This window comes from Leptopilina boulardi, unplaced genomic scaffold (assembly GCF_019393585.1).
Source record: "Leptopilina boulardi isolate dan_hultmark-lab unplaced genomic scaffold, ZJU_Lbou_2.1 LbouV2_218, whole genome shotgun sequence".
NCBI lineage: Eukaryota > Metazoa > Arthropoda > Insecta > Hymenoptera > Figitidae > Leptopilina > Leptopilina boulardi.
This window is the reverse complement of record NW_026137772.1, coordinates 213,001-225,775: the sequence shown is the minus strand read 5'-3', so window position 1 is coordinate 225,775 and position 12,775 is coordinate 213,001. Positions and strand designations below refer to the sequence as shown.

The window sequence follows — 12,775 nt, the reverse complement described above, 5'->3', positions numbered from 1 at the left end:
TATAATCAATTTTGCCTTTTATCCAATATAACCACACACTTGGCTTCAAGTAGATTTAGGTTTTGCAAAAATGGTGACGAAATCGGGAAGTGGCATGTTAATCCTCTTTATTTAAAGGTTTAAAAAACGTAAAGACCAAAATCTTAGCTGATCCTTTTCTCAAGTTATTGTCAAATTAAAATTTTTTTAACGAAATTTATATAAGATAATAAGAGAATAATTGTTGCACATTAGTTTAATTAAAAAATTTAATGTTTTAGTAACAATTAACTATCTTAAAAATAACAACGAAGATATTTTTCTTAATTATTTTAGTTTTAATTAACAAATTTAACACATTGGAATCATCGACAATTTTCTCAAAGGTGTTTAGTGTGTGCTTAGAGGTACGGAAGCTACCGAAACTTTAAAAATCCATGTCGCAGTATCACACATTCAAGAAAGTTTGAGTTTTTTAGGAAATCGTGGTTTAGGTTTGTGGTCAGAACAGGCTGGTGAATCAATTCACCGAGAATTTTTAAAGTTTTGGGAGCATTACAAAATTAATTTGATTGACGATCCTACCTATTTAATGCGATTCAAAAAAGCAGTAATCGAGTTCTCTTCAAAACACCTTTGAGAAAATTGTCGATGATTCCAATGTGTTAAATTTGTTAATTAAAACTAAAATAATTAAGAAAAATATCTTCGTTGTTATTTTTAAGATAGTTAATTGTTACTAAAACATTAAATTTTTTAATTAAACTAATGTGCAATAATTATTCTCTTATTATCTTATATAAATTTCGTTAAAAAAATATTAATTTGACAATAACTTGAGAAAAGGATCAGCTAAGATTTTGGTCTTTACGTTTTTTAAACCTTTAAATAAAGAGGAATAACATGCCACTTCCCGATTTCGTCACCATTTTTGCAAAACCTAAATCTACTTAAAGCCAAGTGTGACCAATTTTGCCTTTGATCAAATATAACCAATTTCCAATTTATTTTCCTATATAAATATCAATCAATTTACTTTTTTTCAATAGTAATTTCTTCAAGTAATTAATTTACAAAATGAGGTAAAGAATCAGATTAAAAATGTTACAGTACTTATTATATTACTTACTTAATATATTCACGAAGTTGACTTTATATTCACTACGAAGTTCACTTTATATACACACGAGTCACAATATATACACTAAGTTTACTTTGTATTGTAATTTACATATAATAATCGGGAATATCTTTCGTTCATTCTGTCCACACCTGAAGTTAGTATTTCTTATAAGTCTTTTGTTTTTTTAAATGTGTTGTTTGACATTATTTTAATTATTAAAAATTATAAAATTGTTAGAATCGTGCAAAAAAATTGTGAGGATTGTGAGAAAAATTGATTCGATTGCTGTTAGAGTAAGCTGCATAAGTTGATGGTAAGTTTAATTTAAAATATATAATAATTTTATCAAATTTCAAAAATTTATTTAATTAATCACGATAATTTAATTAATTTTAAAAATAATAAAAAAAATTTTATATTATATTTATTATTTAGGGGAGGATGGGGCAAGGATAGTTAAGGGGCAAGGATAGTTAGTGGCTCTAATACAGAAACGGCTCGTCAAAAAAACGGGTCATTTATCATGTACACTCGTCTTAACACCAAAAGATGACAGTAAAAATTTGAGCTTGCGGGGACACTATTTGTAGAAGCTACGTGCCCATTTGTGTTACATCTCAGTTTTGCTAAAATATTTTCACCTTATTTTTATTATTTAATCTTATTTTTGCGGATATAATTTATTAAGTATATTTGGTTGCGTAAATGTTTTCTGGTGTAAAATTTTGTGCTGAAAACGAATATCATATTCGTTTTTTTAAAAAAAATTTTTTTTGTACTAAAAATTTGTGATAATTCGAAAAAAGCGCTCACGGGGCAAAACTAGTTAGTGCCTTGTTGTAATACTTATGACAAGGTAATGTCTGGCTAACACAATTTTTTAATTGCAAACGAAATGCTAATTGCTTTTTATGGATCGCGATGTAATAATTTTTTTGTTTTTCAAAAAATTCACAAAAAACATGTTTTTTTTGATAAAAATGATCATCCTTAACTGCTAAGTTGTATTAAACATGATTCGATTTAATTAGAACAATAATTTTTATTGTTATTTCTTGACAAATATAATTCGATACCTTGAAACAATGGAAAATCAAATTTCATGATTTTTTGTATCATTCTTAGTAAAAACAAATTTTCAACAAATAAATAAATATAAATAAAAAATAAAAATTTTTTTTTACTTTTCCAATATTATCTTGAAGGCATTGCAATCTACAAGAAAACAATGTATAGCAAAATTGTAGCTAAATAAACAGGCTTTCCAACGATAGTATTCTTTTTCCGATGCCAGTTTAAATTTCACGGCTAGATCCAAAAATATCTTACCTAACTATCCTTGCCCCATCCTCCCCTATATTATATATTACAAATTAAATTTTTTTTTTCACAAAATATTTATTTATTTTTGTTATTATAATTAAAAAAATTTATATTATATATATACAAATAAATTTTTAATTTTGACTAAATATTAATTTTTTTAATAATTTTTATTTTTAAATATTAACTTAATAAAAAATTTTTTTAAATTTAATTTTTATTTTTAAAATAAAATTTAAATTATTATATTTTATATATATTTATATATGTTACATTAATTAATTAATTAGGAATATTGAATAATATATATTAAATATTAAATTTAAAATAAATAATTTATAAATTATTTATTTATTAATTTAAATTTATTAATAATAATAATTATTATTTATTATTATATAATAATAAAAAATAAAAAATTTCATTTAATAACAAATATTTTTATTATTTTTTGGTTATAATTTTTTTTGCAAAATATTTTTTTTTATTATAGGCAATTGAAAATTTTTATATTTCATATAATAGATTAATAATAATAATTATTATTTATTATTATATAATAAAAAAAAAAATTTTATTTAATGATAAATATTTTGATGATAAGAAATTTTTACAAGACCTTTACCGATATATGTTATATTAAAAATTATCAATTTAAATTTTAAATCGAAAATTTTCTTGAAGAATTTCTGAAAAATTATCGACAGATACTTAACCCTTTGCGGCATAGTGGTAACCCAGATTACCACCTATTTTATTTACAACTTTTCTTACTGTATTTTAAGTTTTTTAAGCAATATTCATTAATTTTTATTAAAGTGAATGAGAACATATTATTGAATGAAACGAAAATAAAAATAAAAATATTTACGCAAAATTTTAAACAATTATAAATAAATAATTGTCAAAAAACTCATTATTTTGGAAAAAAAATTCATTACCGAAAATTTAGGTAAAAAGGAAAACGATATTTTGTACTCCGAGATTTTTGGGGTCGCTGATTACGAATCTGAAGTCTGTTTTTAAAAATTCAAAATGACGGACAATTGTTTAAAACTTGCTTGGATTCGCTTGAAACTCGTTACTCGGAGGTTTTTGGTGTCGCTGATTACGATTCTAAAGTCAGTTTTAAAAAATTCAAAATGGCGGATCTAATATGGCGGCCGACTTTTTCAAAACTTAATGCAATTCGCTTGAAACTTGTTACTCATGGGTTTTTGGGGTCGCTGATTACGAATATGAAATCAGTTTTTAAAAATTCAAAATGGCGGACGACGTTATGAAAATCTAATGCAATTCGTTTGAAACTTGTTACTAGGGGGTTTTTGGGGTCTTTGATTACGAATCTGAAGTCAGTTTTTGAAAATTCAAAATGTCGGATTCAATATGGCGACCGAAAATTTTAAAAATCCACGAAATTTGCTTAAAACTTGTTACTCGGGTGTTTTCGGGTGGCTGATTACGAATCCAATTTTAGTTTTTCAAAATTCAAAATGTCGATCCAATATGTGCTCATTGTAGTAAAAAAGCTGACCGAAAGCGAACGTCCTGGATTTGTAAAACTTGCAATGTTTCACTCTGCCTATTGCCACCAAGAAATTGTTTCGCCGCTTATCACAACTAAAAATGGAATGTTACTTACGATCCGCCATTTCCAATTTTAAAAATAAAACATGATATTTGTAATCTGCAACTATAACAATCAGCCTTTTTCAAGGCTACTAAATCATCTCGAAAAACCCCGAGTAACAAGTTTCAAGCGAATTGCATTAGATTTTAAAAATCGTACCCCATATTGCATCCGACATTTTGAAGGTTTGAAAACTGATTTCAGATTCGCAATCGGCGACCCCAAAAACCCCTGAGTAACTAGTTTCAAGCAAATTGCATTAAGTTTTCAAAAAGTCGTCCGCCATATTGGATCCGCCATTTTGAATTATTAAAATCTGATTTCAGAATCGCAATTAGCGACCCCAAAAACCCCTGAGTAACTAGTTTCAAGCAAATTGCATTAAGTTTTCAAAAAGTCGTCCGCCATTTTGGATTCCGCCATTTTGAATTTTTAAAAACTGATTTCATATTCGTAATCAGCGACCCCAAAATCCTTATAGATGTGATCATCTGTATTTTTGAATGTAATGAAAAATGTGTGCCGCAAAGGGTTAAATATAAATTTTTATTAATTTTTTAAAAAAAGCAAATCACGCGTGCATGATTTTAGACGGTATTTTTGTTCCAAAATAATAAAATTATTTTAATTAATAAACATTCTGCCAGACATACAATAAGACTTAAAAATTTTTAATCAGATCATTAAAGAAAATTGAATGAAAACTAGTATTAAAACTTCACTCCGTAACATCAAATTTTTTATTCAATTTTTTAATTTGATATTTGACCATTTTTTGAATGTTTTTTTATTAATCCGACTAAAAATTGATTAATCTTAACTTATGGCTGACAGAATTTTTAAACATTGCATTATTAATTTCATTATTTTTAAACAAAATATCGTGAGAGCATAAATTGTTTATTTTAGAAAATCACATACAAATATTTATTTATAATCTTTCAAAAAGATCAACAAACGTTTTTTTACAAATAATTAATTATTAAGATGAAATCATTTTTTCTACCTTTAATGTAATAAAACTTAATAAATAAAAATTATTATAAAAAAATTTATTTTCTTAAAGTTTTTAAAAATTAAATTTTTTAGAATCTTTGATAAAATAATTTCCTCGATATCATGTTTGAAAAATTATGGATTTATAAAAAAATAATTGAATTTATATATTTAAATATGTAAAATTTTGATTAAAAATAAAGTTGTTTTTCTACAGATCCTCCTTATATTTCGATCAACGATGTCAGCGACATTAAAAAACTGGAAAAAAATGTGGACAATGAATATTTGCGCAAGGGAATTAAGAGAGTAAAAAAATAAATAAAAATGAAGAAAAAAAAGATGATTCAGAAAAAAAAATTAATTATGTTAAATATTTAAATAGAATTTAATTCAAGAAGCTGAAGTACCTACACAACGTTTACCAAAAAATTTTTTTAAAAGTTGTACATTAAGCCTAAATTACATATTAAAGCATTCTTCAAATAACTATTAAGCCTATGTTAAATATATGTAATTTAGACGTAATATTTAACTTTTTTAAAAAAATGTTTTATTGATAAATGTTGCGTACTTAAGCTTCGTCTCAATTCTATTAAATATTAATTATATAAAAATATAATTTTCATTATTATTATTAACAATGTAATAATATTATAATAAATTAAAAATATTATTAATAATATTAATTTTAATTTCTTTATAATAAACAATTACAGTTGTAATTTCTCGCGCTTGCGCGCGTTTAATTTTGCTAGTTTGTATATAAATTCAATGAATTAAAAATTAATTCACTGTAATACTGTATTTTTAAATCGAAAATATTCTACAAAATGCAATGTGACGAACTGGAACTCGTCAGAAGGTGGACATTTTATATACAAAGATGTACCAACCCTTGGACAATAGAACCTTTGTTAAGGAGGATTGTTAATGTGGTATCGGTTGAGGTAACGCTTCAGGTAACGCTTTTGATACCGCTTCACGTAGCGCTTTTATTAACGCTTGAAGTAACGCATATCTTTTATTCTCACACAAAGGAATATAACTTATGGACTTTTTTTCGTTTAATATTGCATTTCTCTATCTAGAGAAATTAAAATTGACATGAAAATATCTTCGTCTAAAAATCTTACTCTTCTTTCTTTCTGTTTTCAAAATAAAATAAATATACATATACCTGCATATACCTGTATTAGACCCTCAGAATAACTACCACAAACAATACCAACCCTTGGAGAATAGACTCTTTGTGAGTTTGTTAATGAGTATTAACCCTGAGGACCCAGGTAATAATTAAAAATTTTTTTAAATAAAATTATCTGGGGCTCTAATACAGGTATATACATATATACAGATATATATTTATTGTTATTTTCAAAACAAAAAGGAAGAAAATTAAGAATTTAGACGAAGATATTCTTATGCCATTTTGAATTGTCTAGATAAAGAAACGAAATATTAAACGAAGAAGTGCTTATGTTATATTCCTTGGTGTAAGAAATAAAGATATGCGTTACCCTATTCAGTTTTAGACTTTCTATATAACTTTTCCACGTGACAAAGGGAGAAAGAAATTATTACCTGGGCCCTCAGAGTTATTATTTAATCCTCTTTAACAGATTGCAGGTCAAGCGAACCCTCATTTGCAAAATAAAGATATATCTTTCTCTCCATAACTTGTTCTTCTCTCTGTCACCGAAAACACAGCACGGGTGTGGACGGAATGAATGAATGAATGATCTGGCAAATTATTATATATAATAATTATTATTAATTTTTATGCAAACCTGTAGAGGGTGAGGGGGTTCAACTTCCTCGTCAAATGTGAACAGTGGATTTTTTAAAAAATCGTAACTTTTATATAAATGGATGAAAAAAATTTTGACCTAGGGGTCGTCCGTATACCACCTGGACAATTTTTAATCACTTCTTGACCCTCCCTCCCTCCCCTCTCGTGGACAATCGTGGACTTTTGGAGAATCCCTCCCCCCACCCCTTTAATGTCCATGTAGACTTCTTTTGGTCAAAAATAATAATTTTGCTATGTTATAAAAAATTATAACTATTTAGTCGTATTCTTATGCCACATAGTACGGCTTCTTACTGTGAGGTTACTGTAAGGATATAATTTTATCAATAAATAAATTTTATTAATATTTATGCGCAGTACTTTTCTACGGCACATACGGCTGCGCAGTAAATTTTATTTAACAAACCCTATTGAAGTTAATAAAGTACTTTACCAAATATATAATTTTCTATAAAAAAAATTTATATTATATATTATAATATAATTAATAATATATTTTCTAATTACTTTACGTTTACAGTAACTTTACAGCAACCTTACAGGAAGCTTACAACAACCTTACCGTGTTATCTTACCAAAACCTTACCATGTAAACTTACCAGGACCTTACTGTGTAAGCTTACCTTCGCTTTACTGTGTAAGCTTACTGTAAGGCAGAAGTTTTAAGATGACCTCAAGTTTACTGCAGGTTTTCACGGTAACCTTACAAACCCTACAAATATCCTTACAGTAACCTGACAGCATGAAGTCGTGCTATGTGGGATCTTAAAATGTCAAATAAATAGATATTTAATAATTATTAGAAAGATTTAATAATTTTTTAGAAGATATGATAATAAAGTTTACTCTTAATATCTTTGCTAGTATCAAGATATCTTTGGTAGGAATATCTTTAAAAATACATAATCTTTTTGGTACAAAATTTGAAAACGATAAATAACGATTTATAATGATAAATCTAATAATCTTTATTAGATATTTGATCAGGACTGTCATCGTTGATCCATGATTGTGTTAACCATTCTAAAAGATTATCAACTTTCAACTGCAGCAAAACAAAAGTAACTCTTTGAACATAAATTATTTTCATTCTCCATCTCTATAAAATTAAATTTTTAGTTAGTCCACGTGGACATTAACTTTAACCCCCCTTCCCCCAACGTGGACAATCGTGGATTTTTCGCGAACCCCTCCTCCCCCCCAAAACTGTCCACGTGGTATATGGATGACCCCCTATATGTTTTCAAAAGGATTTTTCTGCTCTTTCGAATTGTAAAATTATTTTTTTTAAATTCAAAATTTACCCCTTTTTTGAAAATCAAAAATATTTTTTGTTCATTGAAATTTACTAAAAAAATTTGTAATTATAAAATAAATAATTTTATTTTTGTTTTTGATGTTTTTTAAGTAGTTTAAAAAAATTATACCTCTTTAAAATATATTATTTTTGTTAAAAAAATTTTCTGGAAAATTATTTGATACCCGGGAAAACCCCGAGATTTTTATACGGTTTAAGGGGGAAACTCGTGTAAAAAAATTTTTTTCAGAATTTTTTTTTGCTTTACGTAATAAAGATGTAAAAAAGCATTTGATTACCATTATTCAAAAAATTACACAGGCACACAAAAGAAAGTTACCTGTTTCTTGAACTAGACATACCTTTCCTATAGTATTTTGGCGCGCTGAAAACGAATATGAAGTCAGAATTGCTCCATCACCCTCTGATTTTTTTTAAATCAAAAGAACCACCCTCAATCGGTCTAAATTCAAACTTAGGAAATAAAAAAAATTAAATAACAGATTTTTTTAAAAACAGTACCTTACACCTACGTATTTTTGCTCGACTATCTAAAAAACAAATTCATAACTTATCCAGCACCCTCTAAATTTTTTTTTATCGTAAAAGCCACCCTTAATCGGACAGAATAAAACTTTGGAGAAAGAAATTGCAATAAAAGGTCATTTGTTAAAATGAACTCATTTTTAGAATAGTTTTACTCTTCAAATAAAAATTTAATTTTTTGGTCATTTTTAATGTCTAGTTGCCTACGACATATAAGCAAATGAGGAGCTGGGAGGAACAACTCGCCGAGCGCTCGGCTGGGCGCTCTAAAGCCAGTCAAACGACCCAAAATGTTCGAAAAATTGAAATTCGGAATTTTGATATTTAAAACGTATTACCCTGTTTGATATAAAAAGGCGCATCTTTTTTTCCTTTGACTTTTTTTCATAGGACCAAAACCGTGGATATTAAATGTAAAAAACTGAAAAAAATTTTTTCACGAATTTCATTACATTTTTAAACTTAAATCGTCGTATCTTTGACAAATGTTAATGAAATCACTTGCCATTTTGTATACACACTTATTAGTGTACATAGAAGACGATAGCTTAATAAAAAATTAAAGAATTATTTATTTTTTTAATAATAATTAATTATACAGTGCCGCTCAGCAGATTTTGCCCACCTTTGAGAATTTTACGCTTGGCGAAAAGTTTTATATTTCGGTTGCTAATAAAGATATAATAATGAATGAGGACTTTTTTGAAAGCTTATATCTTCTACTTTTATGATATCTAAAACAGACATTAAAAAAAAAATTTTTTTATTGTTTAATTGCTCAAAATAAAAATCCAAAATTTTCGTTTTTTTTTGTAATTTTAAAATCGCTGCAGTTTTTAAACCAGTCATCACATTTTAATCGTTGATAAGCCATTTGAAAGCTAATTTTATCACCTTTAAAATGATTCCTTGTAAACTTTAATACGATAATTTGTAACAAAGATATGGACAATTGTTTAAAAAAACTGCACTTTTTTTCAACTGGTCATAACTCAAGAACGATTGATTTTTGAAAAAAATTGTTGAGGAGAAAAATGTGCCTTTTTATGTATAGAATTAGAAAAAAAATATTTAGACATAAAAAAAAATTTTTTTTTTTTTTGACATATTTTGGTTTTTTTGAAAATCAGCATTTTTTGTAATTAGTAATAAGTCGAGAACGGTTAGCTTTAGAAAAAAATTCGTAATATTTTTTTCTCAATTCTAAACATAAAAATACACATTTTTTATATTAATAATTTTTTTCAAAAGCTAACCGTTCTCGACTTATTAGTAATTTAAAAAATTTTGTTTTTCAAAAAAACTCAAAATATGTAAAAAAAATTTTTTTTTTTTTGTAATTCGAAATATTTTTTTTCTCATTCTATATATAAAAATAGGCATTTTTATCCTGAAAATTTTTTTCTAAAGCTAATCGTTCTCGACTTATTACTAATTACAAAAAGTGCTGATTTTCAAAAAAATCAAAATATGTCAAAAAAAAAAAATTTTTTTTTTTTATGTCTAAATATTTTTTTTCTAATTCTATACATAAAAAGGCACATTTTTCTCCTCAACAATTTTTTTCAAAAATTAATCGTTCTTGAGTTATGACTAGTTGAAAAAAGTGCAGTTTTTTTAAACAATTGTCCATATCTTTGTTACAAATTATCGTATTAAAGTTTACAAGGAATCATTTTAAAGGTGATAAAATTAGCTTTCAAATGGCTTATCAACGATTAAAATGTGATGACTGGTTTAAAAACTGCAGCGATTTTAAAATTACAAAAAAAAACGAAAATTTTGGATTTTTATTTTGAGCAATTAAACAATAAAAAATTTTTTTTTTTAATGTCTGTTTCAGATATCATAAAAGTAGAAGATATAAGCTTTCAAAAAAGTCCTCACTCATTATTATATCTTTATTAGCAACCGAAATATAAAACTTTTCGCCAAGCGTAAAATTCTCAAAGGTGGGCAAAATCTGCTGAGCGGCACTGTAAATAGTGAACGGTCGGTAATCGCGTTTTCTAACCTTTGACGAAAAAATGTCTGTGGGGAACTTTAAAATTAAAACAACTTCCAGTGAGACATTTGTTTATCATAATATGAAGAAGTTTTCTGGAAAATTCCAAGTCGATTCATTAATAAGTTTTGAAAATATAAGTGTTTTTTCAAAAAGCGGCGACGCGCTAGCTAGACGTCACGCGGAGCGAATCATTGACAGTCGTATTATTAATACCTTACTTTTTGAATATGAAATAAAATAGGTAAGTTTAAATAGATCAATTAATATTATTTCGTTTTATTATAAAATAGGAAATTTAAGAAGTATATCATTTAAAATAGGGTGTGAAAGTGAGGGTGTTACAGTCGGTAGGAAACGAACTCGAAACGACAGTGGTTGGATAAAAACTGCTAGAAAAATAAAAAGACATTTAGCAAGTATTAAAAATAATATAATAGAAAGAAAGAAAACTAAATAAATAAATAACATTATTTCATAATGTTTTTAAATTATAAAACACGAAATTTTTGTACTTAAGAAAATAAAATTTATTACAATCAAATAAAGTTTTAAACTTACTACCGACTGTTACACCCTCACTTTCACACATTTTAGTTTAAAAAATTTTAAAAGTTCTATTTTTATTTTATTATTATTTATTTTATTTTATTATTATTTTATTATTATGTATTATTTTTATTATATTTTATTTTCTTCTAATAAATAAGTTAAAATGACACGTAAAATGAAAAATGCACAGTTAAAAACGTTTGTTTACATTTAAGGTCAGCTCAAGGACAACACAACATTAGTACAAACATACCCTATTTTAAATGATATACTTCTTAAATTTCCTATTTTATAATAAAACGAAATAATATTAATTGATCTATTTAAACTTACCTATTTTATTTCATATTCAAAAAGTAAGGTCTTAATAATACGACTGTCAATGATTCGCTCCGCGTGACGTCTAGCTAGCGCGTCGCCGCTTTTTGAAAAAACACTTATATTTTCAAAACTTATTAATGAATCGACTTGGAATTTTCCAGAAAACTTCTTCATATTATGATAAACAAATGTCTCACTGGAAGTTGTTTTAATTTTAAAGTTCCCCACAGACATTTTTTCGTCAAAGGTTAGAAAACGCGATTACCGACCGTTCACTATTTATAATTAATTATTATTAAAAAAATAAATAATTCTTTAATTTTTTATTAAGCTATCGTCTTCTATGTACACTAATAAGTGTGTATACAAAATGGCATGTGATTTCATTAACATTTGTCAAAGATACGACGATTTAAGTTTAAAAATGTAATGAAATTCGTGAAAAAATTTTTTTCAGTTTTTTACATTTAATATCCACGGTTTTGGTCCTATGAAAAAAAGTCAAAGGAAAAAAAGATGCGCCTTTTTATATCAAACAGGGTAATACGTTTTAAATATCAAAATTCCGAATTTCAATTTTTCGAACATTTTGGGTCGTTTGACTGGCTTTAGAGCGTCCAGCCGAGCGCTCGGCGAGTTGTTCCTCCCAGCTCCTCAAATAAAATAAAACAAATTCTTCTTTATACATTCTTCTTTTTTACAACTTTTCTTTTCCCTATGCCTTTCTCAAATTTTTACGACTTTTTAAAACCATATAATTACAAAAAAAAACACATGTTATCTCTAAACTCAAATGTCAAAATATCCTCAGTATTCAGAAAACTTTCAAACCTCTAACACCATAATATGTTTCAGTTTCGTCATATTGAATTCATCATTTTGAATTTTGAAAATTTGACTTTATATTCGTAATCAACAACCCCAAAAACTTTCATGGAACAAGTTTTATGTGAATCCAACCAATTTTTTAAAAATTTAAATTTACATAAAATTTGACATATTTTATGAGGTTAGAAAAAAATCCAGACGTGATGAAGCAAATATGACCTAAGATTCGTGTTCAGCGCACCAAAATACATGCGGTAGGGAACTCGGGTTAGCCGTACATGATACATTTTTTGTGAGGCTGTGTTAACAATCAAAAATTTTTAAAATTTATTTTTCTCGAAAAGAGCGGTAATTTTTTTTTG

At 26.3% G+C, this 12,775-nt stretch overlaps 1 protein-coding gene across 7 annotated transcripts in view; it reads left to right on the top strand.

Moving 5' to 3' along the window:
* Positions 1-12,775, top strand: part of LOC127279582 (homologous-pairing protein 2 homolog) — a 261,519-nt gene that overhangs the window by 237,257 nt on the left and 11,487 nt on the right. The gene's annotated exons all lie outside the window — the stretch shown is intronic.